Raw genomic sequence first — 19,467 nt, forward strand, 5'->3', positions numbered from 1 at the left:
CATTAGTAGAATGGGACATATTGAATATATCATAATTCCCCGGTGGAGGGTCAAAAATCACGTGAAATATGTAAGGCCTATGTGTCTTCCTTATGAATGTTTTCGAGGTTCTCTTTTATGTGCCGAAGAAGCGAATAGTTCTCCGTTTGTATAATTAAACAACGCTGGATCGAGACATGGTGAGGCAGAAGGTGCTTGAATTTTTCTTTTCTAGGCAACCTAAGCTGCGCTGTAGTACCTCGAGAATGCTTTAGGCATTCCAATTGGCGCTGTAAAAAAATGCTTTATGGTTTCGATTCGAACTTGTAGTGAACTGGTGCACATGGGTTTCGCGAACAATGCGTGCCTCGCCATGCCGACAGTCGGTTGCTACGGTTACGTGAGGGGCGTGCAATATTGTCGATAAAGGCTACTGAGGGCCACCATGAAACATTTCATCGTTTGCAATTGATTGGCTCTCGATCTTAACCACGAAACCTTTCTTTCGGGTGATTGTTACTATAGTATTTGTGAATTAACTATGTAAATACTCTACGTGAGGCGCCGTCGTGTTAGCAGCCGTGAGCAATTCGTTTTATGGGAGCCTGTTTCAGAAAGCGGTGAAAGAAGCAGCAAACTTTTTCATAAGGAATGCGCGCTCAACTCTTTCTTTTACGCATTAATAAAGCGGCCACATTTCACTAGAACAACTCACCAGAGTAATAAGAATCGTGATGACAGCTTCGCCGAGCAGTGTCTTTCTAACACGGATAACATGTTGACGCCAATTACCAAGATTGTTCTTCCATGTAAAATACAATATGTCTCTCATAGCTAAATATTAAGGGAATGTTGTCAAGTGTTTAGCAAAGCATCATACACAACTTCGCGTGTTGAATTTGCAGACATTCTCCTTACGCAAAATTTATGGACAGACACGGCGCATATATGCATTGTAAAATTAGTAGAACTCTTCAACGCTACATAGCTTGCGATATCCAAGCCGCAAGTTTTCTCGACTCACGCGCTTTTGAAGAAGAATCTGTGGTCCAGGCATGGCAGCAGAAAGAAGCCGACATACCCTTCAATAGACCTTTTGCTTCCGCGATGTGGCAGCAGTGTGTTCATAACCCCAGGGAACTTCCGGTCAGCCAACTTCGACAGTCAAGTTAGCCAAGAAAAAAGAAGTATTTTGTCGCATAGTATACTCCAGGCACATATTCTTGGTGTTTTCAGATATAAGGAACGTGCGCTGAACATCAAGCTCATGTAGGGGATCTTTTTGTTGCATTTAACACCACAATTCACCTGTCAAACGTTCCAACTCTGCAGCAAAACTAGTGCCAGCTGGAGGGTCCTATAAGTTTATAGGCTATTGTAACATATTCCGCTACTGATCGCTTAACCGGAAGTCTTCTGGGAGCTCTGTTTGTAAGCATGAATACCGCTTTGAAGCATCGAACTCGTGGCTCAGTGGTAACGTCTCCGTCTCACACTCCGGAGACCCTGGTTCGATTCCCACCCAGCCTATCTTGGAAGTTGCTTTTTATTTATGAAGTGCCTGCCGTGATTTATCGCTCACGGCCAACGCCGCGGACGCCGACACCGGCTTTTCTGCGACACGAGCTCCTTAACGCTATCGCGTTAAAAGGGTCTATAAGTACGGCTCTAGCCACTCATGCCCCAAGCATACATTAAGGGAACGAGCGCGCGCGGCAGCCGAGCAAGCCGCAGCGAGTGGCGTCCTAGCCGTGACGTCACTCACAAGAGGGCGCCACCCCAAATTCTCGCCTCTAATATTCTTAACCAAAGTTTTGCTCGGCTGGTTCGACCTTGGTTAAGCTGGCTCCCTATACGTGGGGAATGGGAAATAAAGATAAGAAGGCAGAAGCAGAGTCAGTGTACGCGCATAAGCACATAAATATTCACTCACTTATGTATAGTCACGACTCACAAGCGCTCGTCTAGTCACAGGGGCGCTATAACGTAAAGCTATTCCAAACTTTTATATTCCAATCCGCCTCTTTTAAGAGCTTTAGAATAGGGGCCCCAAACGTTTTGGGGCCCCACAGAAATAGCGTCGATGCCACTGCGCATGCGCGAGACGCAAACTGCATTTGGGTTTTGCGTTGGGAACGCTGTTTCACCGATTTAGCGGGAGCCCAAATAGCGGTCTCAAAAGCTTTGCGTCAGCAAACATGGCGGCACCCATCGAAGCGATGGCTCTAACCTAGCACCAAACTGAGTTTGATTCGCGGTAACGCGTGAAGTTCGCAAGCTAGGAGAAGTGACTGCGGTTATCGCTTTCTCTCAACTAGCGTGTGTTATAAAGATTGATTCATTACACGCCGCTGATTCCGAATTCGAGTGTGGATTTTATGGCTCGTAGGCCTAACACGGCTAAGCTGGGCTGGTGAAGGCACGTAAAGTTGGTTTTGTTGCTCAAAACTAAGCGCAACTAATTGTTTGCTGCTTGAAGAGTAACCTTTAAATTGTAATTAAACGCGAATACACGCAAGTCAAAATTACTATTCCTATCATAAAATGATATATTTTATTTTATTATTTCTAATAGTTTTTCTTAGACGCTGTAGTGGCGCTGTCAGCGCAAGACGCTATCCGCAAACGCAAAGTCCTGTTCTAAAACTCTTCACTCCTGCGTGCCCCAGCGCTATAGTGTTCTAGAAGACTGTACCCAGCGCTAACACCCGCAAAGCTCTTTGGGGCCCCTATTCTAAAACTCTCTTTTCATGTTCCTGTGCTGCCCTCTGACACACGGCGCTGAAAACGTTTCGGAAGGGTGTCGGGGATTTCGCCGGTTGATTTGTGCACCTGCGCCCATGTTGAGTGTGCGTCGGTTGTGCGGTTCGTGGATCGCGTTCAATTATTACTGGTTTCTCCGGGGCAGCATGTCGTTCATCCATCGACTACAGTGGGTGAACAGGCCCGAGAGCGCTGTTGTGGTAACAGCGCGGCCGATGAAGGCACGCTGAGTTCCGTCTGCCGAAGCGGCTGCCTTGAGTTCGTTGTCGCTGACGTTTGCGATGGCACATCACTTTTTGTATTAATTTTACACATTCACTAAACATATCGCATATTCAAGAAGCCTTCGAGTGCAGCCTTCCGCGTGGGATTGGCCAAAGGAGTGCATTTTTTTACATCTACAGCTTCAGATCGCTGTTAGCTCTTCGAATATTGTAGAAACGGCGCATCGCTAATGTGAAATAATCTCAAAATGTAGCAAAACATACAGGCGAGTCAGTATGTGCGGCCGAGTCCCTTAAACAACTGCTACTGTGATCAAGATACTGTGACACACACACACACACACACACACACACACACACACACATATATACATACATACACACATACACACACATACACACATACACACACACATACACACATATATATAACGGACTGTTATCACTGATTCTCGGTTTTGTTTAACTTCGTCATACTTACAGTCTGCGCGTGCTATAAAGTATTATAAGAGACAACTGTGCTCGGCATAAGTCCCCACTTATATGCCGTGCAGTTCTCTCGCGAAAAGGCGGATGTCATCGCTGACACCGTTGGCAACTGAGCGAGTCTATGCTGCTGTATCGAATGCACTGTCTCTCCTTTCCTGTTTGACGCAGAGGTAATTAAGAAATGTCAGCACAAAAACGCGCACAGACCGACCATTTACGGGAATGCGACCGGCGGCGTTCGGGAACAATGACCAAAGTAAAGATGTTGGCACAGCGCTGTGTCGCCGCTTGCCGCTTCCTGTGTACGTGCCATGCGAAATGAAGAGTAGTTATCAAATCGCTGTAGGACCGCAACCTATATATAAGAGCGGTTTCCTTAGTTCTGACTGCTTATTTTTTAAGTCCAGCTCTGTATCGTGCGGTGCTGCAGGCAAGACATGACCAGAGGCTCCAAGCAAGGGGAGCGGAAAGCGTCCCCGTTTATTAAACAGCCGTGTATATATACACTAAGTGGGAGAGGGTGTGTTCCCTCACCACACTGTGTCATGGGCGATACCGATAGCTGTCACGTCACACGTGCCATAGATGCGAAGCCAGCGCTGCGCCAGATACGATACATCCCCTTTTCTTTCAAAGGAGGGAAAAAAGAAAGAAACACAGGAAAGAACATAAGTAGAAACGAACATTGAGAACGCGATTTAGGGAACTTGCACAAAGCTTCGATTATAAGTAAGCCTCTGTGGGGGCCTTCGCTCTCGGGTTGACCGTCTGAACGCAGGTTCTTGGTTCTGCTGCAAGCATGCAGGAGCGTTGGATGAGGCGGGAATGTGGCCAGTGACTCGGCGGCACTGTTGCTGCTGTATGGTGAAGGTCTTCCGTCAGCCCCTTGGCGGAGGTCTTCCTCGGAGTCACAAAGGCCTCTTTGTCGAAAAGCTTCTCTTGTAGGCAGCAGATGTCGTCGATTGCGCCGCAAGAATGTGTAGTCTTCAATAATTATGTTATACGAGCGGGGATATGTCGCAGCTTGAACGACTTGACCTTTGGTGGCCCACTCCCCTTCTTTGATGCGTACCGTGTCTCAGGGGTTGAGTGGTGGTAGTCGTCGGCTGCAACGGTCGGTCTGACGATGCTTCTGTACGCTGCGACCTGGGCAGGGCCGGACGTCGGGCAACGTTGTGCGTAGTCGTCTTCCTTGAAGTACTTCGCCAGGTGATGGTCCGGATTCCATTGGAGTAGATCTGTAGGCAAGAAGACCAAGCCAAAAATCGTGATTCATTTTAGTGCTTTTCTTTAAAATCGTCTTAACTACTTGCACACCTTTTTCCGCCAGTCCGTTGGACTGGGGGTACCGAGGGCTAGAAGTGGTGTGGTTGAAGTCGTACCTTCGGGCAAATGCAGCAAAAGCGTGGCTAGAAAATTGTGGGCCATTATCCGAACAAACTTCAACTGGTATGCCGTATCTAGCAAAGATTGCACTTGTTGCTGCAATGACAGTCTTCGCGGTAGTATCTTTTAGCAGCTGTACTTCAGGAAAGTTTGATAACGCGTCGTAGACGCACAGGTATGACCGTCCACCATGCTCAAGAATATCGATGCCGACACGATGCCACGGTTTATCAGGTACTGGGCGTACCTTTAACGGCTCTTGGGGCTGTCTGTACGCGTACGTTTTGCATGCAGAACACGCCTGTGCGAAAGTTTGTGTCACGGTTTATTCCTGGCCAGAAGACGAGATGCCTGGCCCGTGATTTGCATTTATTAATGCCCAGATGACCTTGATGGATGCGTTCCAATGTTTCTTTCCTCATCGTAGCCGGAATTACAACTTTGCACCCTTTTAAGAGGACTCCGTTCACGTGAGAAAGCTCTCCTTCAAAAGATTTCCAATGGCCTTGGAGTGCTTTTCCTGCCGCCAAGTCCACAAGAACTTGTTTTAATTCTTCATCCCGACTAGTTTCCGTAGCCAACCTCTTCCAGGTGTTATCGGTGACAAGTGAGGAAACAACACTTACTGCGTGCACTTCAGTGTCGTCGTCGACGTCGTTTTCCGTGATGGGTACGGTTGTTGCACGTGACAGCATGTCAGCGAGAAGCAGTTGCTTCCCTGGTGTGAACTGAAGTTTTACGTCATAACGAAGAAGGCGCAGGAAAAAACGCTGCAACCTCGGGGGCATGTCGCCAATGGCCTTCTGCGAGATAGCGATCAAAGGATGGTGATCAGTTTCTAGAATAAACGGCCGACCGTAGACAAAATGGTTAAACTTCTCGCATCCATATGCCACCGCGAGGGCCTCCTTTTCAATTTGCTAGTAACGTTGTTCGCACTCTGTAAGTGCCCGCGAGGCATACGCGACTGGCTTCCATGTATCCTGGTGGCACTGCAATAGCGCTGCGCCGATTCCGTTTTGCGATGCATCACATGACACCTTTGTTGCTTTTGTTCGATCGAACACGGCTAGTAAAGGCGCTCTACTTAAACTTGAGCAAAGCTGCCTCCACTCTTCAGCGCGATTAGGCGTCCAGTCAAACGCAGTATTCTGCTTTATAAGATTTCTGAGGAGCGTCGTCCTTTGGGCCAGTGACGGCATAAACTTGCTGAAATAATTCACGGTTCCTAGCATCCTCTGTACTGCGAGCTTGTCGGTCGGCGGTGGAATTTGAATCATTGATTTTGTCAGTGACGGGCTTGGTTTGATGCCTTCCTGGTCAATGACGTCACCAAGAAACTCGATTTTACCGACACCAATGGAACACTTGTTCGGATTAAATGTCAGACCGCCGCGTTCTGATGCTTGCAGTACCGACTGCAGCCGCCTGTCATGCTCCTGCCTCGACGACCCCCACACCAGTACATCATCAACGTATACTCTGACCCCAGGAAGGCCTTCAACCATTTCATTTAGCGTTTTGTGGAATACCTCAGGCGCCGATGATATACCAAACGGTAAGCGCAGAAATCTAGCGCCCGAATGGCGTTGCAAAGGTGCAAATTCGAGAGGTTTCGTTGTCCAACGGAATTTGGTGAAAACCAGAGTTCGCGTCAAGACGGGTGAAAACTGTAGCGCCCGCTAACTCTGCCTATGTCTTCTCTTCGCGGCATTGTGTAATGTTCTCTTGATGCATTGGTTAATCCTCCTGGGGTCGATACATACTCAAATTTTCCCGTCCTTCTTTCTAACAATGACCAATGGGCTTACCCAGTCTGTGGGCTCGGTGACTTTGGTTATGATGCCTGCGCGCTCCATGCGTCCCAGTTCTTCTCGCAAGGGTTCCTGTAGAGCCAGCGGCACTCGTCGGGCTGCTTGGACGATTGGCGTGGCGTCGTCACGTAGAACCATTCGATAGACCCTTTCAACGCACCCGGTTCCTGTGAACAAGTGGCGAAAGTTCCTTGCGACTTCCTCGGAACTGTTTCGAGATACTGCGTGTATGCGCGACACAAGTCCAAGGTTTTCGCTAGCCTGTAAGCCTAGGATGTCCTGGTGCCCCTTGGACACCACGAAGAAGTCGAGGACGGCGCAACGATCACCTAGTGCTAATTCTGTACGAATGACGCCATCATGCTTGATAACCCCTCCGCCATACGAACGTAACACCGCGCTGCTTGGTTTCAGGGGCGGTTTTGGGCGAATTTTACGGTAGCATCCGAAAGGTAGTAGATTTGCTTGCGCTCCTGTGTCGACCTTGAATTCAAGTGGTACGTTCTTGATTTGGCCGACAACTGCCCAGTCGTGTTGGTTTGCTGCGCAGCTTGACACGTCCAGAATGTCAAAGTTATCTTCACCGCCCTGAAGTTCGCCATTATCAGCAAATCGTCTGCAGCAGATAGCAAAATGGTTGGGGCGTTGACATTTGCGACATGTTTTCCCGAATGCAGGACACCTTCGTGGCGGGTGCATACGTGCGCACTTTGGACACTTATAATGCCTGGGTAACTCACTTTGTTTACTTGGGTGTTCCTTACGCATCGCGTCAATGTGGCTTTCGTCCCGTGCCCAAACTTTTTGTTGCGCTGCCGTCGCTTCAGCTGCTTTAGCAACCTGCTCAGCCTTCAGTAAATTCAGCGTAGTGTCCCGCAGCAACCTTTCTCGAAGTTTCTCGTCGTTAGTTCCATAAACAATTTGGTCCCTAATCATTGCGTCCATTTGGGAGCCAAAGTTGCATGCTCGTGCCTGGTTCTTTAAGTCTCGCAAAAAAGGTTCGAAAAGCTCACCAGGGGCCTGGACTCGCGTACGGAAAACGTAGCGCTCATGGACTTCGTTCTGCTGAGCCGCACAATATGCATCGAACTTCGCAATGACAGTGGCGTAGTCATTCCTGCTCTCGTCTTCGCCAAAGCTGAACGTGTTGAAGATCTCGATGGCTTCCTCGCCTGCAACGCTCAGCAGAAGTGCTGTCTTGCATGGTTCCGTTCGAGGCTTGCCGGTTGGCTGTTCTGACGCGGCGAGAAAAAATTCGAACCTTTGCTTGAATGCCTGCCAGTTCTTGGCAATTTCACCAGCCGAGCTCAGCGGGCCTGGTGGCTTCAGGAAGTCCATGGGGCTGGTCTTGTAGTATAATCGTCGGTTCACCAAGACTGCACGTCGGCGTTCATCCCACTTCTGACACCATGTATCGTGCGCTGCTGCAGGCAAGACATGACCAGAGGCTCCAAGCAAGGGGAGCGGAAAGCGTCCCCGTTTATTCAACAGCCGTGTATATATACACTAAGTGGGAGAGGGTGTGTTCCCTCACCACACTGTGTCATGGGCGATACCGATAGCTGTCACGTCACACGTGCCATAGATGCGAAGCCAGCGCTGCGCCAGATACGATACAAGCTCCAGCGGTAGTGGGTACACGAACTCGAGGGGGTCAGGCCTAACCCAAACTTCGCTAAACAGGATCAACATTGACTCAAACTTCACGTGCACGGCTTGAGAGGACTGAAACTCGTGCATTTCAACTTCGAAGGCATGTCGACGCATTTTGAGCGCGAGTAACTAGATGTACAAGTGAATGAGCTGCAGCTACCGCGTTGTCGGTTCGACGGCTGATCACGTAGGGTTCGGTCAAGCTATATACGGTCGGCACGCTGATATTGTCGGTGCTGTCGACACGAAAGCCCGTCGCGCTAATAACTCGCACCCATCGGTTGCGTCGTTGTCGGCCTATTACGATCAAATGGTCTCAGTGACACAGTGCTGAATGGTCGGCCAATCTTCGGCGTCAGCGTCTTGTCGGTCTCGTGCCGACCAAATGTTACCACGCCTTAAAACAGTACACGACGTCAGGCACGCGCTCCCACCACCAGCAACAGTGGGCCGACGCTGCAAGAAGACTGCGTCAGCAACGTGCTTTTGAAGTGTCGCTCAAGTGTAACGCAGGGGTTTATCGATAAATTTGAAAGCCGTCAATGCAAGGCGGCAACTACGTGTTTCACGGTGCAGTTCGGACCAAGCCCTGGCCCTTTTCTGTTTCAAGGTGGAGTTGCAGTCTTACGCACCTTTTCGGCACCGCACCGATGTCGGGCTACCAATAGAGTTTCAACGCGGTACATGGCACGAGCGTTTGCAACAGCCCGCGCCCAAGCGCTTTTTTTTTTTTTTCCGGCGGTACTTTCCCCCGATATCTCGCCGCGCGCGCGTCCCTTCCAATACGTTTCGCGACTAATCCGCTAGGGCAGGGCGCACGCGCCGTCGCGCCGTGAAAGAGGCGGATTCTGCAATCAGCGCTCCGCGATTGGTCAAAAACTTTTTTGGACCACTGCCACTTCTCCTGTCTGCCATGCGACGTCACGAAAACCGCTAAAGCTCCCAATCTGACATGACGTGTACACACTGATTATGCATGATTCTACTGAACAAAAGAAAAATAATTATTTCTGATTCCACGCCATTTCGCCATCAACCCTCTGCTATTGGTCAATTGGTTTCAGGCTGCACCCACTTCATTTTCCAGTCACTCGACGTCACAAAATTGTGAAAACTCATTGCGTCAAAGTGACGTGTACGCGTTAAAGATGCATTAATATGCTGAACAAAACAGTTTTTTTTATTATTCTGAATAGCCGGAAATAAAAACATATTGGAATAATTTTACGTTATAGGGCCGCAGTTCGCTTGAAATAAATTTAAATCCTGAGTTTTTTTTTTTTTTTTTACGTGCCAGAACCACGATCTGATTATGATGCACACCGTAGCCTTGGGGACTTCGGGTGAAGTTTGACCACCTAGGGCTGTTTAACGTGCACCTAATCCTAGGTGCAGGTGTATTTTTGTATTCTTCCCCCATCTGAATGCGGCCGCTGTGGCAGGGGTTTGAACCCGCGACCTCGAGCTCAGCAGTGCCACGCCATGGCCACTGGGCTGCCCCGGCGCGCGTCAGTTACATTCAAGTAGCGTATTAGCGGTTCGCTGATCAGCCGCGGAAGGACGGTGTCCCGCAGAGGACGTAAATAGAATGATGGTTATGATGACGGGACCTTAATTAAGATTGCGATGCGTAGGCGATATAATGCGATAGCACGGGTTTTCATTGACGTCATTGTGCCCGCGCCATGTTCGCCTACTACAGCACATTGAGACGCTGCGTAAACGAGGAACGCAAAAGCACAACAGGACGCTTTCCCAGTGAGACAAAGCCATCGCGTGGGGGGGGGGGGCGGAGCTGCGGTGCTCTAGCCGCGTTCCAGCTGCGCCTCTATTACAATGAAGGCAGGCGCCGTATCTTCCCGCGATTCTTTACAATATCCATTCTTTTTCGCGTTTCCTGATTGTCTCCGGCGCTGCTCGGACACCGCGTGCCAAGTGGCCGATCTCAGCGATGACGGCGTCCGTGGTTTCCACTGGTCCTGCAGGCGCTTCTGAGGAGAAGACTTCTGGACAGCATGGGCAGAAGAACGTGTCCAACAGTTAGTGTGCCCGGAAGGACCGCGGATAGTACTCAAGGAAGTGTTAGGCATTCTTCACACACATTTCCGCGGGCGGCAGGACTGTATACATGTGGTGACATATTTGGAGCAGAAGGAGACGCTCAGGCGTAGCAATTGCCGGCCAGGTCTGCCAGGCTAACCCCGCCTGTAGACACATCACCGCCGCCACCACCACCATCGTGGCCGAGTCAATGAGGAAGCGCGAAAACCCCAAGTGGTTACCCGCGGCAGTGAACATCATTTCAATTATATTTCACTTTCGGGGAAGGAAGCAAGGGTGGCGAGAAAAAAAAAAGTGTTTAGTCAAGGCTCAACTAGGCTCGTGCACCGATAGTAATCGTGGCCGCCATGTTCGCGTCTAGAACGGGGAAAAAGCTGCATCTGTGCCATCACATGAAAGTTGTCTTAACTGAACATGACATTTTGCTGCGAATAACTCGTACAACTGAACTCATAGACGGCGCCACTAATCACACGGGTGCTGTTACGTTTCGCCTACGACGCGCGGTAAAGCCGGCGAGGATACAACAGACGCCAGGGCTTCGTTCAAAGCGGCAGACATTTTGGCCCGTTCGGCGCCGCCGCTACGCCTCCCTGCCAAGCGCGTCCCGGCATGTTCCGATGCCACGTGTCTTCATGTGCGTGTGTGAGTGTATGTGCATATTGGTGCCCACGCTTGTCGAAGCGCGGCAGCCGGGGAGAGGAGCTCCCAACAACTGTGAAGCAAGGGGGTCCGAGCGGCGCCGACACGACGGCTGCTCCTCCTTCTCTTCCCATTGTGCCCACGCTTGTCGAAGCGCGGCAGCCGGGGAGAGGAGCTCCCAACAACTGTGAAGCAAGGGGGTCCGAGCGGCGCCGACACGACGGCTGCTCCTCCTTCTCTTCCCATTTGCCCACGCTTGTCGAAGCGCGGCAGCCGGGGAGAGGAGCTCCCAACAACTGTGAAGCAAGGGGGGTCCGAGTGGCGCCGACACGACGCTGCGCCACCTTATCCCTTTGTGCCCGAGCGGCACCGTCACGTGCTCGTCTATGGAGGGGTTCCTTCTTGCCCTCAACTGCGAGAGTATAAAAGCAGCTGCCCCCGGACGCCAAAGGAGGGCTCCGATTTCTTCTGTTGAGTAAAGTGCACTCCCGTCTCTCTACTTCGGTCAACCTGACCGCCAACTCTTTGCGATGTTAGAATAAACAAGTTGTTTTGCTGTTACCAGTCGACTCATGCTTGGCCGGGACCTTCGGATGCTTCCAGTTGTACCCCAGGCCGCCAGGCCAACGCTACCCTTGGGGCTTGCGACCCAGGTGCAACAACGGGCGTCAGCGCCGAGTTCCCAACAACTCGTGCCAGCGGCGCGATTACAACAGTGCCCGCGTCCATTTGTGGCCTCTGTATGCGCTTTTATGAGGGTCTCCCTAGAGGATATATACGCTGGATCCACCCCTGACCTGACCGCATAGTATAATCTACAGCTGCAAAAAAAAAAAAAAAGAAGAAGAAGAAGGAGAAGTCGCAGTTCGAAGCATTGATAGCAATAGCAAAGTATTAGACAACTACACGAAGCAAGGTTCGTAGATTTAGCGGCCGTTTATATTGCACTAAGCTTTCGTTTAATAACAAAACTAACAAGCGTGGTGTCACGCGCGAACAGACACACATGAGCTAGTCTCTCTCGATGACCGCAAACACTCGCGGTAAGAACTGTGGAATGAAGAAGATCCGAAGCAGCGGCGAGGCGAATTCTCCCTCACGCTGCCTCTCGCTTCAACGCGTCTATGAAACTTCAGATCATGCGACCTCCAACGCGAGGCTCGTGAAAAACAGCGCACAAGATGCCACCAGTCATGTCTGCTCGCCTGCTTCGCACCCGCCGCAGATTACCAGCAAGATAGTGCACGCGCGACTGCGCCATGCGTGGCCACAGCCGGGCTAGAAACGAGACGTTCATTTGAGCGATCGCCAGCTGTTTGTGCGCAGGCGCGAGTAAGAGCGAGCGCAAGAGAGAAATTCTGGGGGCTTTTGCTCCTTGAATATATGAATCTGCCTAGGCACTACGGAGGGGGTTTCTGAGCGCGCGTTGTAATCGTTTGTCCCATGCTTTGTCTCCATACATGCCGGCATTGCTGAGTGCATGCTGTCGAGTCGCGGGTCGCTTTTTTTCGTCGCGACGATAGATTGGATTTTTTACAAGCACTGCTCCAGGAGGGCACATGTAACCGGCAAACGGAAGCCTCAGGAGAGCAAAGCGGCGCAGTATCTACAGGGCACCCAAGGGATGGCGGGGGGAAGCAGGGCGGCCCGTGGGTTGGCGCCACAGAGGCCGAAGCGTGCTAGGGGGTGTTCGCATAAAAATTTGGCTGTTCGCGACGGCCGATCTTATACACCCATGGCACGCGCGGTTTTAGCTTTGGTGTCCCCGTTGCCGCTTTGGTGTCAAGGAGGCGCCGCCAATAATGCGAAATAATGGCACGTTGTTGCAATTAGTAAAAAGAACGCGGTTGAATAAATATTGTTTCGTCCAGCCACCAACTTGTGACGCTAAGTTCAGCACAACCGCGACTTCTGCAACACCAGTCAGAACTTTGCCTCTGAAGGTACGTCGGACAGACTTTCTCGCGCCTGCGGGGCTGGTGCTGAGTCAGTCATGCCTGATTAAACATTTCTTGCTTCTTACGGTGCTCTACCTAAAAAAAAAAAAAAAAGACACTGATTTTTCCCGGGCAGCAGTAGCGGCCGTAGTAGAGGCCGTAGTAGAGGCCCAGCGGTCGCCAAATCGGGCGTCAGTGCCCGCTGCTTCATCTGTTGTACCGCACCGGCAGCCAGTGACCGAGCGTTAACAAACTCGACTCCACTCCGCAATGCATGCACGCCTAGGGACAAGCGCCTACAAGAAACCTCCTCCCTAGTGCGTAGGCAGAGTCATCTATTCAAGGAGCAAAAGCACCCAAATTTTCTCTCTCGCGCCTGCGCACAAACGGCTGGCGTTCCCTCAAATGAACGTGTCGTGGGCTAGAAGAGGCACACGCTCACCTGCCCCCCTCCCCCTTTGCGTACACGATCACGATAGCATGCGCTCATCTCCCTCTCCCTCGACCCATTTCGCGAGTAAGGACACGGCGCGCATCAAGCCATCATCCTGCTCGGCTCACGCTCGCAAGCTTTAATTTGGGACCCCAAGAGCATTGCGGGTCTTAGCGTTGGGGCACGCAGGAGTGAAGGGATTTGCGTTTTCGGATAGCGTCTTGCGCTTGCAGCGCCACTACGGCGTCAAAGAAAAGCTATTTTAAATACTTACATAAAACATACCATTTTACGATAACAAGAGTAATTTTGACTTTCGTGTTGTAGCGTTTCATTACAATTTAGAGGTTATTCTAGAAGTAGCAAGCAATCTGTTGCACTAAGTTATGGGTAACCAACTTTACGTGCCTTCACCAGCCAAATTAAGCCGTGTTAGGCCTACGAGCCATGAAATCGACAATTTAATTCGGAATCAGCGGCTTCGAATAAATATTCTTCATTACACACGTTGACTGAGATAAAGCGATAACCGCAGTCACTTCTCCTAGCTTACAAACTTCACACATTACCACGAATTAAGCTCAGTTCGGTCCTAGGTTAGCGCCGTCATTTCGATGGGTGCCACCATATTTGCTGACACAAAGCTTTTGGGGCAGCTTTTGGGACTCCCGCTAAATCAGTTAAATAGCGTGGCCGACGCAAAATCCAAACGCAATTAGCGTCTCGCGCATGCGCACTGGCTTCAACGCTATTTCTTTGGGGCCCTAAAACGTTTGGAGTCCCTATTCTAAAACTCTCTATTATTGCACTTGGACTTTAAACGGAACCTCAAGGTGTCGTCTACGCCAACGACGACAGCGAAAATTCGTCTGGAGTGTCCAAACGTGTTCTGCACTCCATCGAATTTCATGGAGCGCATATCGTCCACCCAGCCATCGTCCATTTACTGGCGCTTCCAAAACTTGTTGCCCCTTCTGTCGTCACGCTGTCGTACGGCGAAAGGACTTTCCAACCACAAGGCCATACATGGCAGCGCGCTCATGTGATCAAATATGGTCGCGCATGCAGCAGCGCTGCAAAGCAAAGTGAGCTTTTCCACGCAAAGCCTTTTACTGCGGTGAAGCCTTCTTTGACGACCGCGTTTGAGGTGGCCGCGCACACGCATAGTGTAACTGCGAAACATGGCAAACATTTTGTGATAGTATGCAGTGACGTAGCCAGAAATTTGTTTCGGAAATATATATATATATATATATATATATATATATATATATATATATATATATATATATATATATATATATATATATATATATATGTGTGTGTGTGTGTGTGTGTGTGTGTGTGTGTGTGTGTGTGTGTGTGTGTGTGTGTGTGTGTGTGTGTGTGTGTGTGGAGGTTGTACACCACGCGAACTCCTAAGACTCGTCGGACAAGAATGCTTTAACAACGAGGATGCACGTTTTTGCGTTGCCGAAACAACATTTGCTTAACTTCTGACAAAAGTTTTTCATTGCTAATGCATGAAGTCATTTCGCATCAAATTATGTTATCATCCTTGTGCTGTTTTTAAAAATGCTGATATTAAAAAAAAAGAATTCGTTTACATATTGATGCATAAATATAATGTATGTTAATGGCCTAGCTTTTACATGACTTGGAAGCGCTAAATACGGGGCCAAACAAAACCAAGACAGCGCACTATCCTGTGTCTTGTTTGCAGGCCAGACTTGTTGCAGCCCAAGTAGCAGCGGAGATAACCGTTGTTTTGCAGCCAGATCTTCTAGTGAGTGGTACGGCCACGAATAAGTACGGAATAGGTCGAGCACTATTTTGCAAGTCGCCTGTCACTCAATCGCCCTTTCGGCGTTGCGGGCGGGCTATATTATTCAAGATTTAAAAATACAAGAACGGAGTTTTGCGCTAGAACTTCGATAGTATGATATGAAGCAAGTTTCACTCACTTTCAGTGACCTGCTGTCCGACTTGTTTGAAGAGATGTTTGGAAGTTGCGTGATCGTGATATTGTATTCATCACGCGACACATGTTTTTATTTGATCACACTCGGGAACTCATGATGCAGGCAGTCCGAAGAAGCGCTGCTTCCCGTTTAGAAGCCTTTGTGAAAATTACGGCATCCGTTGTTCGCAGTAAAATAAGGGCCAGTAGCTCCGACAGGCTTGAAAGCGTCCTGTATCCTGACGCTTGTATATTCTGGAAACTGCCGAGACGTTTATTTAGCGTGGGCTCTGCGCAGCAATTAAGCAGCACGTGTTACGACAGGGTAGAGGAGCCTCAGATAGCCTATGGGCTATTGGCCACGGGCTCGACCACGGGCTCGTATTGATCACGTCCCCCTTCTGGTGTTGAGCGATCGGACAATGACGAGACGCGCTCCCTATGTCCAAAACTTTCTGTCAACTTCGTTCTTGACGCCTTTTACGCGACTTCCCCCCCCCCCCCTCCATTCCTCGTCGTATCCATCACCTCTCTCCCATTCTTAAACTTCGTTTCCGTTGGTCACCGTCGCACTCCTCAACACTCGCCTGCTTGCTAAATGGAGCGGCGGCCCCTAACATTCCTATATTTCTGTTTTGGCGAGGACTTCGAGGCCATTCACCTATCTGACCTCCCACCTGTTTCTTGTGGCGGCTTCTTAGCTTCCCTGGCTCAGTAACCCCGTCCTTGATATATTTTGTCGTGCCCAAATGAGTGATCTGTAGGCCTTTCTTTCTTGTCCCGTTTTTTTTTTTTGCGCTGTTTTCATTCTTAACAGCGTGTACAAGCTAGCCTAACAGCGAGCTCTTCTCAAGTTTAGTAACATAATGAAAGTCAGAGACAAGGGAAAGAAAAAAGAAAAGGGGGGGGGGTTGCTTATTATGCGTTTCTTAGACAAGCAAGTCGCAATATTTTCGGAATGTTTTTCTTCCGCGCAGTGTGGTCGACGATTCACTAGAAAGTACCAGAAATGAGAAGCTCTTCGACGATACAAAGGTCCGGCGGTGAGTAACAATGCCTCACTAGTTTTATGCATGCGCTTGTCCCATCTTTATCTGTGTGTGAAATTTTTAGGGCTGGTCCTCCTCAGCAGTTATGGTTAACACGATCCGGAATGAGGTAGAGGCGCGCCATGAGTGGTGCCGCAATGTTCTGTGCTTGGGAGAGGGGATCGCCTACATGAATCCCCCCATCTCCCACCTTTCGCATCGCCACTATCCCTTGCCTTGCTTTCACATTCAAGCTTTTTCTTTCATCTATGTCGCTTCGGAGCCCACTTCCTGAAACTTTCTGTTCCGTGGGAAAAGGGGGGTAACGCAGGAGGGGATTCGTCAGGGGAGGGCGGGGGGGGGGGGGGGGGGGGGCGTTCCACTAACGCCGGTTCGAACCTCCCTGGCTACGCCAATGACAGTATGGATTCCGATTATTGTAGCTGTAGCCCTGATGCGGATTCCTAGTTGTGGCAAGTATCTTGTGAGCGTCCCCTTTCGGCTTTGTTTATAGAACCTTCTTACTCTCTTCCATTGATGTCATGTCCGCCAATGCAATGGTGCACAAGCTAAAATGTCCATTCTCTCGCGGCCTTTCGCGGTGAGCCCTGTCAGGCCTCTTGAACTTTCTGCACGGAAATTTTCTGTGATGTAGTTACGCGGAAATGAACTGTTAAATTGTGTTGTTACAAGTGCCTCGCTATGGTCCGGAGCGTTGCTGGCGGAAAGCTACGCCATATACTCGCGTATGTAGCTATTAAAACACGCTTAAGTTCGAGAAGGGAGTTTTTAAATTGGTTTTATGCGTTAGCAACTAAGCTAATGTTTTTTTTTTTTTTCGGAGAAAAAGTACAATTGTGAACAATAGAAGAGGGAACATGGAAGTTGTCAATAAGCAGCGATTGCTCGCGCCGTGTGGATTCAAAACTAACCTCTTCATATGTAACAGCAGGTATCCTTCTTATTGAATATTTAGTCTCATTCAACACACTTACGCGGGCCATGCGTATTTAACCAGCCCTCCCTCTTGAAAGCAATTTGGGTATTCGCATTCACGATTGCTCTAGGGGGTACAGTTAATGTTTTGAAAGGATGATCTTATCTACATATAAAATAAAAATTAAATTCTATGGTTTACATGACGTAACCACGATATGATTATGTGGCGCACGCCCATTGTGGGGGACTCCAGATTAATTCTGACTACCTGGGTTTCTTTAACATGCACTTAAATTTAAGTACAGAAGCTATATATATATATATATATATATATATATATGTGTGTGTATATATATATATATATATATATATATATATATATATATATATATATATATATATATATATATTGCCCCGGCCACGGCGGCCGCATTTCGATGGGGGCGAAATGCGTAAACACCCGTGTGCTTAGATTTAGGTGCACGTTAAAGAACCCCAGGTGGTCAAAATTTCCGGAGTCCTCCACTACGGCGTGCCTCATAATCAGAAAGTGGTTTTGGCGCGTAAAACCCCAAATATTATTATTATATTTTGCATTTTGTCCCCTTCGAATTGCGACCGCCGCGGCCGGGATCGAGACCGCAAACCAGAGCTAACTTCTCGTAAGTCTCACTGTAAATGTCGCGCGGGTCTTCCTATACTTCACGTTGGGCGGCATAGTCGATCGTCATCTGAGGAAGATCAAGTCATGTGTTGGTGCACACAGCGGGCCTTGCTATAAATGTTGAAAAATGATAACAGGAAGAAGGGGGAAAAAAATGGCGACCTGAGAGCAATTTCCGGCAGCTACGTACATGATCGACATACGCACGCCGCGAACAGCAGTTAAGCTACATGCTCATTGGTCAGTATAGTAACAATTATCTCACCTTGTGGCCGGTTTACGATCGACTGCCGCAGGCCCCGCAGCCCGTACGGCGTGTCGAGAGTTAATTACAGTGCACTCCGAATTTGCTTGCCTTGAAGAAGGCGAGTCCGCATATTTCCTTTCTCGCCGGCGATATATTACAATTACAGTGTACTAGATCATTATAACTTACGAAAAGGAACCTTCGACACCGCTTCGCCAACTAGGAACCGATTTACCGGTCCGTGCACTCTTCTGCGGGTGCCTCGATTCACGGGCAGTGAGGGGAAATTTTGCTCAGCCGTTGAGAAACTTTCTTCGAATTCTCATGCGTTAGTTAAAAACGATCCTAATCGTGTCCACCGCGGAAAGAGTGGTGAATGAACGTATACCACGCGCACGCGCAGCCAAGGGGTGTCGCCGAGTCCATTATTCTTTCATACTTGGCAAAGGCTCTAGCTCACACCGTTCTGCATACTTATATTGTGTGGCTTGGGTCACAAAACTCACAGTATCTCGTTTCCGTAAATGGTCTGCTTTAGCAGTGGTCACACATAATAAATGTATTAGAAGCGAACGATTATGCGCGCCCTCGCACTGGTGGAGAGGATAGCTGCGTCGACATATGGCAGAGACGTGCGGGAAAGAGCGAAAAAGCGATCGGTCGAACCGTTTCGCCTCAATGCACCATTCATCATACCACAGCGCCTCGGCGCTCTCAACATTGTGTTCGAGAAGCCGCTTCGTTTTTCGCTATGGGCTATCATGGAAAAATAGTTGCACGCATCTGTTGTCAAGTGGCGCCACCTCGAAGCGATTAATTGAACTGCAGAACGGCCTTGCTCGTGCTTCCTTCTACCGCATTCGAGCTTTAGTACGGCCGTAGCAAGAGCCTGTGGCGTAGCCACGGGTGGCACGTCGGGCACGTGCAGCCAGAGCCCCACCCCCCGCACACACATTTCTGCATAATCCTCTTCCTCCCTCCCCGTTTCCGGTCGAGTGCGTGTCCCCCCATCCACCCTTCTAAAAAAAAAAGTGAAAAAAAAAAATGGCAACGTCACTGCCAAGAGCGGTCGCGCAGTGTGCAAGGAAGCGCTATATCCAACATTAATAAAAATGAATCCCGTGCTGCCACCGAAACTCCTTCAGCCGCATTTTTTTTTTATCCTGAAGCTGCGTGACCCTATAGTTTTGTAGTAGGCCCCTCCAGTATTATTACGATAACCGCCACTTCTATGAAATTTGACCTAAC

Source organism: Dermacentor variabilis, chromosome 2, assembly GCF_050947875.1.
Source record: "Dermacentor variabilis isolate Ectoservices chromosome 2, ASM5094787v1, whole genome shotgun sequence".
In the NCBI taxonomy this organism is placed as follows: Eukaryota; Metazoa; Arthropoda; class Arachnida; order Ixodida; family Ixodidae; genus Dermacentor; species Dermacentor variabilis.